Source organism: Podarcis bocagei (assembly GCF_964188305.1).
Source record: "Podarcis bocagei genome assembly, chromosome: 5".
Classification (NCBI taxonomy): domain Eukaryota; kingdom Metazoa; phylum Chordata; class Lepidosauria; order Squamata; family Lacertidae; genus Podarcis; species Podarcis bocagei.
The window spans coordinates 5,431,299-5,445,793 of NC_138129.1; the positions used below are offsets into that span (position 1 = coordinate 5,431,299).

Below are 14,495 nucleotides of genomic sequence, written 5' to 3' on the forward strand. Positions count from 1 at the left end.
AAATTATGCAAAATAAGCTGATTCAAATGCACTTGGTTCACAGAATTTGGACAACAGAACACTGGCTGCAAATCACAAAGTAGTGAGATCTGCAAGTGGTACCGTCAGGGGTTCCTCATCTCTCTTTTTTACCATTTTGATAAGAATGTACCTTTTGGCCTGTGCAACCTTGCAAGAAAAAACTGATTGCCCTGGGGAAAGTATCCCAAGCTGTTTGTACAGTAGAGGTTTATGCCCCGAGGAACACTTTCTTTCTTGCTGCTGATGGAAGCTAGCTTTCAAATTCTTGATTAGAATCATTAGTCGCCGCCAGAATGGAGTTTCACAAAACAATCTCAGCTTTTAAAATCCTCCTGTGCAGACCAAATCAAGCTTGAGCTCCACATAAAGCTTGCAGTGCGTTACACCCTGTGTGTAATGTAATGGATGACCTGCTAATAAACATGGGAAGCTTTCGTGTTGACCCCGCTCTAAAGCAGTGTTTGGGTGAACATTTCTGTGGCCATTGGGCTGTCGTAGAAGCAGACAGAATAAAGCCAGTAGGGCTTGGAAATGTTGCCAGCTCCATATTTTTGCTCCACCCACTTTTCTCAAAAGCCCCACCCTCCAGACTTGGGAGATTTTTTTTGTCATTCAGTGCTTGGATGGATGTGTGATACCATGGCATGCACACTGGCTAGAGCCTGTTATCAAAATGTGGGTGTGCCTTTCTTAAATTATTCCAAATGAGAATTGCTCCTTTTGATGAGATGTGGTGCAGATATAGCCCGGCTGATGCTTTGAAATTCAATATGCTTGCCTACCTACCCAATGGAAGAGTGACTTTGCATAAGGGTCTGCCTTTGCTCCCCATCTTTAACATAGTTACACCCTTTTCTTCAGCTTAAATGCTCAGGTGTCCTTGCAGAAACACAAATTCATTCTTCCCCACAGAGAGGACCCAGGTGTTTTTCTTTTCCTTTTTTATTATGCTGCCCTTCAGAATAAATTTTTCCAGCTTACAAAAACAGAATAAATAAATAAATATGATAACTAAATGCAAGAATAAAAACTCCAGGCAAGTGTTAAAAGGCCTATTGCGAAAGTTAACCTTTTTGAGTTAGTCACCTGGAAAGAATGGCTAGTCAGCCATTACTGGCGGGTAGCTAACTGCAAGGTTACTTGGGTCCATGTGATCTCTGCTCTCAAACTCCAATCTTGCACTTTACGAATCTGATTTATGTTGCTCAATAAATCATGCAGATTATCTTTGTGCTCACTTAGCTGTGCTTTCTGTCAATATTTAGCATTTCACCATTGAGGCAGTGGTGGTATGGCAATAGAGGATTGAGGTGGTTGAATGTTGGAAGGCTCTAGAGAGAGAAGGTTAGGACTGGGGATGGGTGTTGCGGATGGGGTGGGGATGGAAGGATGCTGGAAAGGTTCATGGAGGTTCTGCAGCTTGCTAAAGCCCAGGTTAGTCAAACCCTGACTGGAACCATTGCCCGTCCTTTCTGAGCTCTGTATTTTCTTCACATGCTGAGATTTGCAAACTCAAATCTGCTGCAAAAACCAAAGACTCCTTGCGAAAAGCACACATTAGACTCTGAGACTGGTGGCTGTTTGTGTCTCATTTCTGTTTTGCTCTGTTCATGTGATGTTAGTTCTTGCATTTAATTGCAGAAGTGGCATGCTGGGCTCTCAGCAAGTGTGTTTAAATTATTTGCCACTGTGGATCATAAAGTGTGAGAAATAGGGCGAGTGAGAAAATGCCCCATTGAGATGAGTCAGGACAGTTTGCATTCCTCTTAGAGATACAGTTCACACTCTCTGGGGAGCTGGGTACATGACACCACATCGTCTTTGCATCTGCTTTATGGTACAAATTCAGAAGTCCATTCCTGAAGCTATTATGGTAAGCGATGCACTTTCTAAATAAAAATTGTGGGTTGAGGTTTTTATTTTTAGTTGGGGTTCTTGCCTCTTCCATCCCAAAGGCAGATAGCTGTACAGACAAATGCCAAATCGGATATTATAATATTTGAATACTGTTGTTGGAACTTGGTAAGGAAGGAGGGTGATCTTAAGAGAGGTTTCTTCTAAGGTAATCCTTATTTTCTGAGCTTCCACTAGTGGGTCAGGACTAATGAGTGGACCACATGAGCAATGCTTACCACCATTAATAAAACAACTTTTGTAAGAGAAAGGGGGGAGACATCAAAAGATGCAGCAGAATGCACCTTTGCACATTTTACTCTGACTTGCTTCAGCTATGAACACTGTTAATAGTTACAAAAAAGAGAGAAACTCATCAGTTATGACTTCTCAGCTTTGCCTGTTAAGATGCAGGGACCACTTCCTTGCTTTTCATCTGGTCATATTAGGTCTTAAGAACGAGGTTATATGTGGTAAGTAAGTCCTATTTTGTAGTATGTGGGGGTTAAGACTGTGTTCTGATTCTGAAAGACATGAGCACTGGATTGAGTTGGTATCTTGCCCTTAGGAAATACAGTGGTTCTCAACCATAGTGGCAGCTGGAAAAGATAGCCTTATCAGCTGGGTGGGAGTAGGCTGTATGCCTGAGCTCCCTTCTAATTCCTGCATGGATCCAGCACCGATCCTGGAATAGTGGAAGTAGCTTCCTGGTGAGGTAATAGCCCTCTAAGTATGGGCCATTAAAGTAACAAAGGAAGTGTCTCTGTGCCGGATACCAAATGGGTGGGCTCCCTCCCTCAATGGCTGGTAGTAAGAAAGACAGACGCCAGAGTTGGGAGTTGGGTTATGTGAGCTAGAAGCAAGGCAACTGATGTGAGCTGGGCAACTGGGAGACAGAACCATGCTTGATTTCAGCTGGGATCCAAGGCTATGGCTATGGGAGAAGCAATACGTTCTTGGATGTTCATGCTGCAAGCTCAAGTTGTGTGTGTGTGTGTATGTAAATAAACCATCTATCACAGGGGTCAGCAAACTTTTTCAGCAGGGGGCCGGTCCACTGTCCCTCAGACCTTGTTGGGGGGGGCAGACTATATTTTTTTTGGGGGGGGGAATGAATGAATTCCTATGCCCCACAAATAACCCAGAGATGCATTTTAAATAAAAGGACACATTCTACTCATGTAAAAACACGCCGATTCCTGGACCGTCCGCTGGCCGGATTTAGAACACTGAGGTCCAGCGCCGAGGGCCTTCTGGCGGTTCCCTCACTGTAAGAAGCAAAGTTAAAGGGAACCAGGCAGAGGGCCTTCTTGGTAGTGGCACCCACCCTGTGGAACACCCTCCCACCAGATGTCAAAGAAAAGAACAACTACCAGACTTTTAGAAGACTTCTGAAGGCAGCCCTGTTTAGGGAAGCTTTTAATGTTTAACAGACCACTGTATTTTAATACTTTGTTGGAATCCGCCCAGAGTGGCTGGGGAAACGCAGCCAGATGGGCGGGGTATGAATAAATTATTATTATCAAAGGCGATTAGGCTGGATCCGGCCCCCGGGCCTTTGTTTGCCTACCCATGATCTATCATAAAGACACCACAGTCTCTGCTGTCCCTCATTCTGAGGAAATCAATTCCTGGGTAAGCACATGGAACCTTCTGGAATCTCACTTGGAGATTGGGGTGGCTCACAACCGTGTGGTCTGAGAGGCACATACCTGGAAATGTGGTTGACGTTCCTAAAAATATGGTCCGGTTTGCATGAAATAGTAAGTAATACCCAAGAATGACTATTTAGTTATAGTCGAAAGCAGATGCATTTTTGGCATTTGGAGTCTTGTCCAGAAGGTACAGAGCACATTTCTCTTAGTAGTAGCTAAGATTTGTACATTGAAAGTAGGGAAATTGGCAGCTGTCCCAGATATTATTCTGTGGTTGAAGAAAAAAGAAAGTATGAGACCTTGGAGCAATCGAGAAATTAAACATTAGTCAGATAACAAGACAGAAGATTGCATTTGGACAAATGCATTGCAGTGGTTGCACAGTTTTGTCTTCAGGAAACATTGTAAGCATGAACATGGGTTTGTAAAAATAGCCTCAGAGTGTGAGATGTTTGTGTTGGTATTTGAATTTTCAATAATTGGGATATTTTGAGTATTTCAGATTCGTTAGGAGGTTGTGATCTACCTATATATTTGTGTTGCATAGCATATTTGACTTTTCCACATTGTTCTGCATTTTATAAGTTAACAACGTGTGTGTGTGTGTGTGTGTGTGTGTGTGTGTCTCCATTTTCCTCCTTTCAGCGTGCAGTTGTTCATGGGAGGTGTGGCTTTCTCCCTGCACCCAAAGTGCTTTCAAGCTTGGAACACCTGTGGGATCCAGGCATGCCTTTGCTTTCCCTTCAGGTCTGAACTGTTGTGGTTTAGTTGTGTGTCAAATGAGTGCGCACTGCACCTGGCAGAGGCAGAGCAACTCTCTGCCTTCTCTCTCCAGCTCTAAGCTACTGGGGGAGGAGTGAGGGCTTATTGTCTTCCCCCTCTTCATAACTCGAAGCTTGGAAACAGAAAGACGAGCATATATCTCTCTTCCCTCCGCCATATCCCATCCCATGCTGTGCTTGAGACATAGCACCCTGCCCCTTGGGAAAAGGAGGTTCTGATGCCAAAACCTGTTGAGCTGTGATCCTCAGGGTTTGCGCTACTCCCTTCTACACCACTGCTTTATACATGGTTTGAGACCCGGTTGTCTTGAAGGATCACCCACTCCAACATAAATTTGCTTGTTGGTTTGAGATGGTTTTTTCAGGCCCTTCTCCTGGCGCCTTGCTGTTTGTAGGCCAGGGCTGCTCATCTCTCCGTTCTCCAAGGCTTTTAATGCTCCATAGTCAGTTCTGCTGCTTTAAGGTCTTATTAATGATTTTGCTGCCGTTTTTCACAATGCTCTCTCTTGTTCACCTAGGTTTTGTTTGTGAGCCATCCTGAAAATGCCTTAAATTATAAGGTAGGGGAAATTGTTCTTTAAAAAATGAACTTTAGAGTACGGTAGTATTTAGGAACTAGAACTTATGTGAATCACCTTTACAATGAGCCATTGCAGAGTTTGACAGACCAGTTGATCCACCTTAAGTTGCGGGTGGGCTAGTTAGAAGCAGATATGTTTTTCAGAGGAATAGGAAGCAGGATTCCAATGCCAGCCAAGGCAATAGATCAGGCTGTTTCTCAACTGATGGAAAGTGAGAAGATTTTTTCCCTTCTCGGATAATACTTTGAACTCTGGGCCGTCCAGTGAAGCTGAATGTTGGACAGAAAATAAAAGACAAGATAAAGTGGCGCATAAACTGTGGAATTAGCACCCACAGAAAGTAGCAGTGGCCACCAACCAGTGATAGAAACTGATATATAAACTGGGCACTAAATGGCTCCTTTAACCAGGGTTACAGTCGCCAAAAAGGAATGCCTAGTTGCCATTTTGGGGCCAGACAGCTTTAGAGTCATATTTTTCAATATGATTTTTTGGTTCCTGAGATTCATTCTGATGGTGCAGATAAAATACTGCATTTACTTGAGTCTAATTCACCATCAAATTTAATGCGCACCTCAATTTTCAGAACCTTGAAACCAAAAAAAGTATTTGCTGGCGAATGTCAATGTGCCATGGAATCTAATGCATACCTTAATTTTCGCAACATAATTTGGCCAAAAAAGGTGCACATTAGATTTGAGTAAATACAGTGTAACAGAATTCTGCAGGATGTGTTGATAGGGTGTGAAAACAGTCAAGGATCCCCAAGCATGCACCTCCAGGTGGTAGAGATGTTAGGTGCCATCCTTTAATCCAGGCATCTTCACTTGATCACAAGTGGCCAATAGCCAGGTGCAAAATGCGCCCGCTGATATCCTCCCCTTAGCTGGGTCGTTCCTTTTCCTTTCCATAAAACTTACACGATGCAGTCCACTCATTTCTAGTTCCTGCCAGTGTACCTTGAGGCTTGACTCTCCAGGCCAGACACAAGAATCAATTCATCGGGTCAGTTTGGGGAAAAAACCCTGCTTAACTGTGCTGCAGGAAGCTTTCCTCAAATCAGGGCAAAGCCTTGTGTTTAAGCGTTAGTCTCACAGCCATGGGCAACAAGGAATTGCATGCATGTTGAGTGAAGGAAAAGGAGGGATCAAGTACTCTGTCCCTCCCCTTAGAAGCACGTGAACTATTAGAGGAGAGAAACTCCCTTGTTTGCAACTGTGTAGGAACGCTGAAGGTTGTTGCAGGAGAATCAGAGCTCTCTGTTTCTGCCTCTGCCAGCCCCCGGCAGTCTAGCACAGATGCTGGCAGGTTAGTAAGTTTTGTGGACTTTAAAAAAAAAACACAAGGATGCTTTTAGATGGAGCTGTGAGGGAGCGATATTAGGATATCTTCCCAAGGAACAACTTTTCTCTCTTCTCTGTTTGGGAGCACAGCCTTTCTGGGATGTTCCAGGGTCAGCAGGTGCTTTCAAATGTGGCAATGTCCTACTCTCCAGAGGTTATCCAGTTTCATCAGCACCACCCAGCTCCCAGGCTTCCAGGCAGTTGTGGCCTCGCAGGGATCCTACTTGCCAATATGCTAATACTCTGACTTTGTTTCAGGCCCTGGGCCTGTTTGCACTAGCACGGCAGAGAGAGGAGGTTTCCAGATTGTACATTTCACTCTGTTTCTAGCGCCAGGTTGCTAAAGCGGTTGTGCTTAATTTTGAAAATGAGCTGATTGAGCACCAGTTTCTCTTTTAAGTACTGGAAAAATCCTGTTTGTTTGGGTGACTAAAACTTTGATGCTGCTACCTAGGAATTCTGAATATTTCTTCAGCCTTGGTTTCCTGCTCAGGATATTGGCTCACTCAGGGTAATGCTACAAGATTTAGAATAAAAGGTTCAATGAAGAAATTGCTATATTGCTGGGAAATCACGGGAGAGTTATTTCATCAGCTGAATTTTCCAGCTTAGTAGCATTAGAGCGAAGCCCCTGGCGCTGGCTACCAAGGCTGGCACAGTACTTACCAGGAGACTTGTTTTTTTCCTTTCCCCGAGCCAACTTGGGGTTGGGACAAGAGGGTCAAACATAGCATTAAAAGGAACCCCCTGGAGTTCATTCTGAGCCAGAGGGACAGGGAAATTGTTCTTCTTCCGCCCTTCCAATCTGCTTTGGCAGTTGCATGTTAAGGCTGAGGGGAGGAAAAGACCAGGTGTCTGACTGGAAGGAGGAAGAAATGGGGATGAGGAGCAGCACAGCAGCGGCTCAGGCCGGCATTTGAGGAAAGAGAAGCTGTGAAGCCTTGGGTAGCAGTGTTGGCTGCCTTGCTCAGGGCTGGGAGCCATCAGTAAGAGCTCGGCTTGAAAGGCAAATCCTACACAAAAGAACTTTAGAGAACTGGTGATGGTGTATAAAGGAAGGGAAGGATTGGTCAGTAGAGAGCTGGAAAGCAGGATAGTCATTCACTGTGATCTCTTAGGACAGGGATTGGCAAGGCTTACCGCGCAGGGGCTGGATCACTCCTGCGGAGATCCTCCGTGGGCCAGGCCAGTGCAGCGCGATGCCGGAAATCATGTCTGCGCATGTCCGCGGCACTGGCAAATGCTTCTGCGCATGCCCAGACATTGCGCCTGTGCAGAAGCGATTTTCGGTGGCTGGACTTTCGCAGAAGCAATTTCCGGCACCGCGGACATGCGCAGACGCGATTTTTGACGTCTGGGCATGCGCAGAAGTGATTTCTGGAGCCGCAGAAGAGAGTCCCCGTGCCACGCTGCGCTGGTTTAGCACAGCGCACGGGAACTCGCCGAGCGGGCAGCTCGGTTTGGGGGTGGCTCATGGGCCAGTTAAGCCGCTTCTGGCCCATGGGCCTTAGGTTGCCGACCTCTGTCTTAGGAGAATCCTTGGTTTGATTTGGGGGTGCTTGGATATCGTGCTGCACCTCTCCCATAAAACACTGACTCCACAAATATTAGGCTGGAGAGAACAAGCCTAACAGCTGTATGTTCTAAGAGGAGAAGCTGAAAGGCAAAGATTCTTTTCTGGCTTCAACAGAGGAGCGGACAGATTCATGGAGGAGAGGGCTATTGAAGGCGGCTAGGCATGATGGCTCTGCTGTGCCTCCACAGTTGGACGCAGCAATACTTCTGAATACCAGTTGCTGGAACCTGCAGGAGGGCCGAGAGCTCTTGTTCTCGAATTTTTCTTGTAGGCTTCCTGCAGGCATCTGGTTCGGCCACTGTGAGAACAGGATCCTGGACTGGGTGGACCATTGGCCTGATCCAGCAGGCTTCTATGTTCCCTCCTCCCCTGGCTCAGCTAGAGAAGCCTCGTTGACAGCAGTCAGTGAGTAAAAGACTGGCTCCGAGGCACAACTCTTCAAGCGCTGTGATGGCGTCAGTAGAGTTGCTAACGGGGGCCAGAAGAGTTTCTTCACTGGGAATAAAAAAATTCCTTCCAGTAGCACCTTAAAGACCAACTAAGTTAGTTCTTGGTATGAGCTTTCGTGTGCATGCACACTTCTTCAGATACCAGGTATCTTCTTCAGATATCTGAATATCTGAATATCAGATATCACACTTCTTCAGATATCTGAAGAAGTGTGCATGCACACGAAAGCTCATACCAAGAACTAACTTAGTTGGTCTTTAAGGTGCTACTGGAAGGAGGTATCTGAAGAAGTGTGCATGCACACGAAAGCTCATACCAAGAACTAACTTAGTTGGTCTTTAAGGTGCTACTGGAAGGAATTTTTTTATTTTGACTATGGCAGACCAACACGGCTACCTATCTTCACTGGGAATGCTTTACTGTGCAATTTATACAGTCTTATCTCCAGCTATCTCCCTCCTGCAGAGTTTGCCCTGTGTGAGAAGGGCCACATTCTCCCTCCCCAACCCCTGCTGTTTCCATGGGTGTAAATATTCAGTATGGATCTGTCCCGAGGTCAGGTGGGGGGGCATAGCACTTAACTGTTGTCACCATGTAGATACTCCTCAAAAGCTAAGGCAAGCTGTGGCGCATGATGTGCCCTAGCTAGAGTTATCTGCAAACAAATGGGGAGGGTGTGGTTAGGGTGGGGAACACAGTGATATCTCCTGGTCCAGAGGATTTCAAGATTTGCCAGTAGCTGTTCTGTCATGAGTGCTTCAGATATGGAGTGGGAGCTGTGAATGCCTCCCTTCTCTTCAGTTTTATGATTTTGCTCCCTTGAAATTAAAAAAGTAATGTGGTGGAGCAATGGACAAGAAAGGGAATAAACATTTAATTTCTAAATTTGTGGCCAGAGTAAAAAGGAGGGAATGGGATAATAATAATAACAACAATAATAACAATAATAACAATAACAACAACAACAACAGGCTTCGGCATGCTGCCGCTGCTGGCGGAGAGGTCAGCGCGCGCAGGCTTCGGCATGGCGGCAACCCTCCGCCAGCAGCGGCAGCGCTGCCGCTGCTGGCGGAGAGGTCCGCGAAGCCTGGGAGCGCTGATGTCAGCGCGCGCAGGCTTCGGCATGCCGGCAACCCTGCAAAAGACGTCCGGGGGAAGCGGCTTCTTCCCCGCTTCCCCCGGACGTCTTTTGCAGCAAGGGGCTGCAGGGAGATAGCGATCTCCCTGCAGCCCCTTGCTGCAAAAGACGTCGGGGGGCAGCAGGGAAGAAGCGCTTAGCTTCCCGCTGCCCCTGGACCTCTTTTGAAGCAAGGGGCTGCGGGGAGATAGCGATCTCCCTGCAGCCCCTTGCTGCAAAAGACGTCGGGGGGCAGCAGGGAAGAAGCGCTTAGCTTCCCGCTGCCCCTGGACCTCTTTTGAAGCAAGGGGCTGCGGGGAGATAGCGATCTCCCTGCAGCCCCTTGCTTCAAAAGAGAAGACCCGCTGTCCCCGGGGCAAGCTTCGTCTTGCGAAGCAAGCCCATAGGGAAATTCGTCTTGCGAGGCAACTCGAAAACGAAAAAACCTTTCGTTTTGCGAGTTTTTCGTCTCGCGAGGCGTTCGTCTTGCGGGGTACCACTGTACCCTGCCCATCTGGCTGGGTTTCCCCAGCCACTCTGGGCGGCTTCCAACAAAAGATTAAAGACGCATTAAAACACCAGTCATTAAAAACTTCCCTAAACAGGGCTACATTCAGATGTCTTCTAAACGTCAGGTAGTTGTTTATTTCCTTGACATCTGATGGGAGGGCGTTCCACAGGGTGGGTACCACTACCAAGAAGGCCCTCTGCCTGGTTCCCTGTAGCTTCACTTCTCACAGTGAGGGAACCGCCAGAAGGCCCTCGGTGCTGGGCCTCAGTGTCCGTGTTGAACGATGGGCGTGGAGACGCTCCTTCAGGGATGCTTCTCTGTGTGACGACTGTTCTGAGTTTGCAAGACCAGTACGAGTGCTCCATCCTGAAAGCCGCGTGAGATTTGGAAATGGCTAAGCCCCCAAGGCCAACTCTCTTAGCAAAGAATGTGAAGAAACATGGGGAAGGGGTTTTCTTTTCAGAAAAGGCGAAGCCCAGCAAATGGCAGGTTGAGGGCGATGACAGTAAAGGAAGAGGCAATTGTTTGCGTTTCAGTGTAACTGAGGCACACGTACCCTTGGCGGCAGGGGAACTTTGGCATTCTGATCTCTCGTTTTAGAATCATAGAATCATAGAGTTGGAAGAGACCACAAGGGCCATCGAGTCCAACCCCCTGCCAAGCAGGAAACACCATCAGAGCACTCCTGACATATGGTTGTCAAGCCTCTGCTTAAAGACCTCCAAAGAAGGAGACTCCACCACACTCCTTGGCAGCAAATTCCACTGTTGAACAGCTCTTACTGTCAGGAAGTTCTTTTAGTTCTTACTGTCAGGAAGTTTTAGTCTCCTGTTCTGCACATCACAAAAGTTCTTGGTCTAATAGTTTCGGAACTGGCCTTGACAGCGTGTGGGCAAAGCCTCTGAGCAGGATTTCCATAGAATCAGGGAATTGTAGACTTAGAAGGGACCCCAAGGGCTCAGCACTTCAGCTGCTTGCCTTGTTGTTCCTGCCCAGCCTACCTACCTCACAGGGTTATTGGGAAGATAAAAGGGAGGAAGAACCAGCTTTGACCCCCCTTTTAGGCGAAATCTTGACTCATTTATATGCCTGGGCCTTTGGGGCTTAATTGGGCTTAGGCTCCAGAGTGGCATTATTAGCTACTGCTTTTTTAATATTGAGTCAGCATTTTAAATGCTTTTATGAAAACTGTATTGTTTTATGTTGTCAGCTGCCCTTTGATCCCTTATGGAAGGAAATGGGGGATTTGAAGATGATGTAATAGATGTGCCCTGACATGAGCAGCTTGGAGGAAAGCGGGGGCGGGGGAGGGATATAATGCAATAAGGATAAATTTTGCAAAATAGTCAAACAATTGCAAAATTGCTGAACTTATACTGGTCATAGAATTTGGTTTTTCTTGGTTCAGAAGTCATTATTATTACTGTAGAAGCAGTGCCGAGTGGAATTGGAGTAAATATCCAAATGGTGTTGGTGTCAGAAAATTGGGGTTCCCAAGCACTGGAAGGTTTTGACAACCTTTTCAGCCTCTCAGCCATTTTAATATTTACGGAACGTGACATTTCATTTCAGCTGCTTAAGTGGAAGCTATTGGGTCCAAAGTTCAGATGGAGTTGGCCTGGATTGGAGAGTGTCATGATCTAGAAATGTTTTGCTTGCAACTGTAACTTGACACAGCCCGGGAACTTTTAAGAGAAGGTGTGCAGAACAGTTTCTTTCCAGGTTGCATTACAATTTAAATTTTAGCATCTGAAAATACATGGATTGGGTTGTGTCTTTTGTTGTTTGCGTAGTGACTTTATTGGCCCCAAACTGAAATATATTAGCCTTTCAAGGTTTGCTTTGAATTGATCTTACGTTTTGATATATGCTGGAAGCCGCCCAGTGTGGCTGGGGAAACCCAGCCAGATGGGCGGGGTATAAATAATAAAATTATTATTATTATTCATATTATATTCTTTACAGAAAAGGTTTCTGTGCTTCATCTATTCAAAGCCATCCTTTGACTGACATAATGGATTGATTTAAATAAAGGACAGTTTTAAGTCAAGCTTGTACTTCCAGATGCTCAATAAGAAAAGGACATATTTATTGCACAATATCCTTAAAACATTCTTATTGTACCTAGAAGGGCATTAACTATATCATTCAATAACACACAATATTTTTACTAATTTAAAAAATGGTGCACAGCACGCTTACTATTGGATAACATAACATTCACATGCCCATGATTTATGTCAAGCTATATTAGTGTAATTGATTTGCAGGGCCTAATTTCGGGCAATGACCTAAGCCAGTGTTTCCAAAACTTGATTCTCCAGCTGTTTTTGGACTACAGCTCCCACCATCCCTAGCTAGCAAGAGTGGTCAGGGATGATGGGAGATGTAGTCCAATAACAGCTGGAGGCCTAAGTTTGGGAAACCCTGCTAAACCCTTTGGACTCTTCCCTAGCCACACCCACTTCTGGGCCCTGTTTTGCATCCTCCTGGTGTGTTTTCATCTACCTGCAATGTGTGCTTGAGCTGCGGTATTGCCTCTTGCTTCCTCGGATGGAGGGCAGAGAGGATACATGTGTCGAAATTGGTCCAGTGTACAAAGGCAAAATTTGCCTTCTTTGCTCCTCCCAGTTTTGCCTCTTTGAGAGCCAGTGTGGTGTAGTGGTTAAGAGCGGTAGTCACGTAATCTGGGGAACCGGGTTCGTGTCTCCGCTCCTCCACATGCAACTGCTGGGTGACCTTGGGCCAGTCACACTTCTGTGAAGTCTCTCAGCCCCACTCACCTCACAGAGTGTTTGTTGTGGGGGAGGAAGGGAAAGGAGAATGTTAGCCGCTTTGAGACTCCTGAAGGGGAGTGAAAGGCGGGATATCAAATCCAAACTCTTCTTCTTCTCTGGCCCCAGCCTCTGAATGTTGTCCTTCAAGCTGAAAGAGGTTCCCCATCGCTAATCCAACTAGAGAGGTTAATTGCACAAAATGAGAGAGGGACCTGGTTCAAACATCACATTCAAACACAGTGGGCAATATCAAACTAACTTGTTCCACCAGCCCAAATATTTCTACATGCACTATGGAATGCCCCCCCCCCACTTTGCTCCGGAGGGTTTGGAAAACCTGCTCCTTCCCCCAAAACAGATTTTGGGGGCTTACAGGGGAGGAAGTTCTGTTGCACAAGTTCAAATCCTTACTCTGATGAAACGTGTTAGTTGGGGTACCACCCAGCGAAAACAAACTATGGTTTAGTGTGCATGAGCAGTGTGCTTGTGCAGAAACAGCGGGTTCTTTATTCCTCACTGCCTCACACTTGTGGGTAACAAGTCTGATCCGAACCTGAGCTTATGGTTTGTTTCCTCCAAACAAGCAATAAGCCAAGAACACACTTTGCTTCTGCTCATGCTTTAAACAGTGATGAACAAACCATAAGCCCAGGATAAGCCAGACAGTGCCTGGTTTCCTTGAAGCAGGAACGGGGAAGAACGAAGAGCCTTTAGTTGCAGAAACCTGCTACTCATTCACATTAAAGCAGGGTTAATAGACTACAGTTTAATGTGACATTCCAAGCAGGCTGCTCACACACACGTATATTGTACCTTTATTTCAAAACATGGATTTCTATTCATCCCTCTCTGTCTATTTACAGAAGCAGAGCAAGGCAATTTGCCGGCCGGCCGAAATGCCCAGGTTCTTGTAGAAACAAGTAGTTAGTAAGCAGAGCAGCGTTTCCCCCATTAAACGGGAAATAAATGTTCATGTTTGGTCATAAATATTTATTATCTGAGTGCTGAACAAATTTCCAAGCTTTTGGTAGAGTCTGCTGCTAATACAAAGAGAGTACATGACTGCAGATGAGCTCAGTGATTCTGGAGAAATAGGTGGTGGCCTCTCCCAAGGCTGGTGATAATTAGTGATTGCAAACTCCATTTGGCCTGACTTGGAATTGGGCTTGGCAAAATATTAGATGGGAAATTACATAGTGGTCTCTCCGCCCCCCCCCAACTCAGTTCTAAGATCCAGGCCCTGTTCTGATGATACAACCACCCCCTTCGCTTTCCACTCTTGCTAGCAAGGATTGGGATGGAGAGCAGAAATTAACATATATGAGTACAGTTGTACTGGTAGAGCAATTAATTCAGAGAGATAGCAAAGATTCCATGTTCTGTAGAGCTGCTGAGTCATCCAGATGTTTTCCTTGCTGGCAAGAGATGCTCTGCAGGTGTTTCTTAGCTCTTGTGCTGTCTTCAAAGGATGGTGCAAATGCAGCTCCATAACAATCTAGGTTACCCTTGTATTGTGCGTAGAGGACAATAATTACTACTCTGGACTACATCAAGTCAAAAAACAGAGGCAGGGCCCTTACCCAACAGTGTTTGCTGAAATTTTGCAAGTCCTGGACAGATGCCTGGATATTCTTCTTCTTCTTTGGGGATCACTCGTAGCTGAGTAAGATTGTCTTCAATGAACATGGTCTTAACAATGAGTCTGTAAGTGACTGTGGAGGCCAGTTCTGGATCCACACATCCTTCCACAGTTGGGACATTGGTTTCCGGGCAGGAGTTGATCACAGTG

At 46.0% G+C, this 14,495-nt stretch overlaps 1 protein-coding gene across 2 annotated transcripts in view; it reads left to right on the forward strand.

The window, feature by feature from the left end:
• Positions 1 to 14,495, forward strand: part of CSNK2A1 (casein kinase 2 alpha 1) — a 47,976-nt gene that overhangs the window by 3,693 nt on the left and 29,788 nt on the right. The window contains exon 2 of one of the 2 annotated variants that reach the window (XM_081196541.1): positions 4,870 to 4,911. The exons of the other annotated variant lie outside the window; for it this stretch is intronic. The gene's annotated coding sequence lies outside the window, so the exon portion shown is untranslated. The remainder of the gene's footprint in view (positions 1 to 4,869; positions 4,912 to 14,495) is intronic. 2 annotated transcript variants of the gene reach the window in all.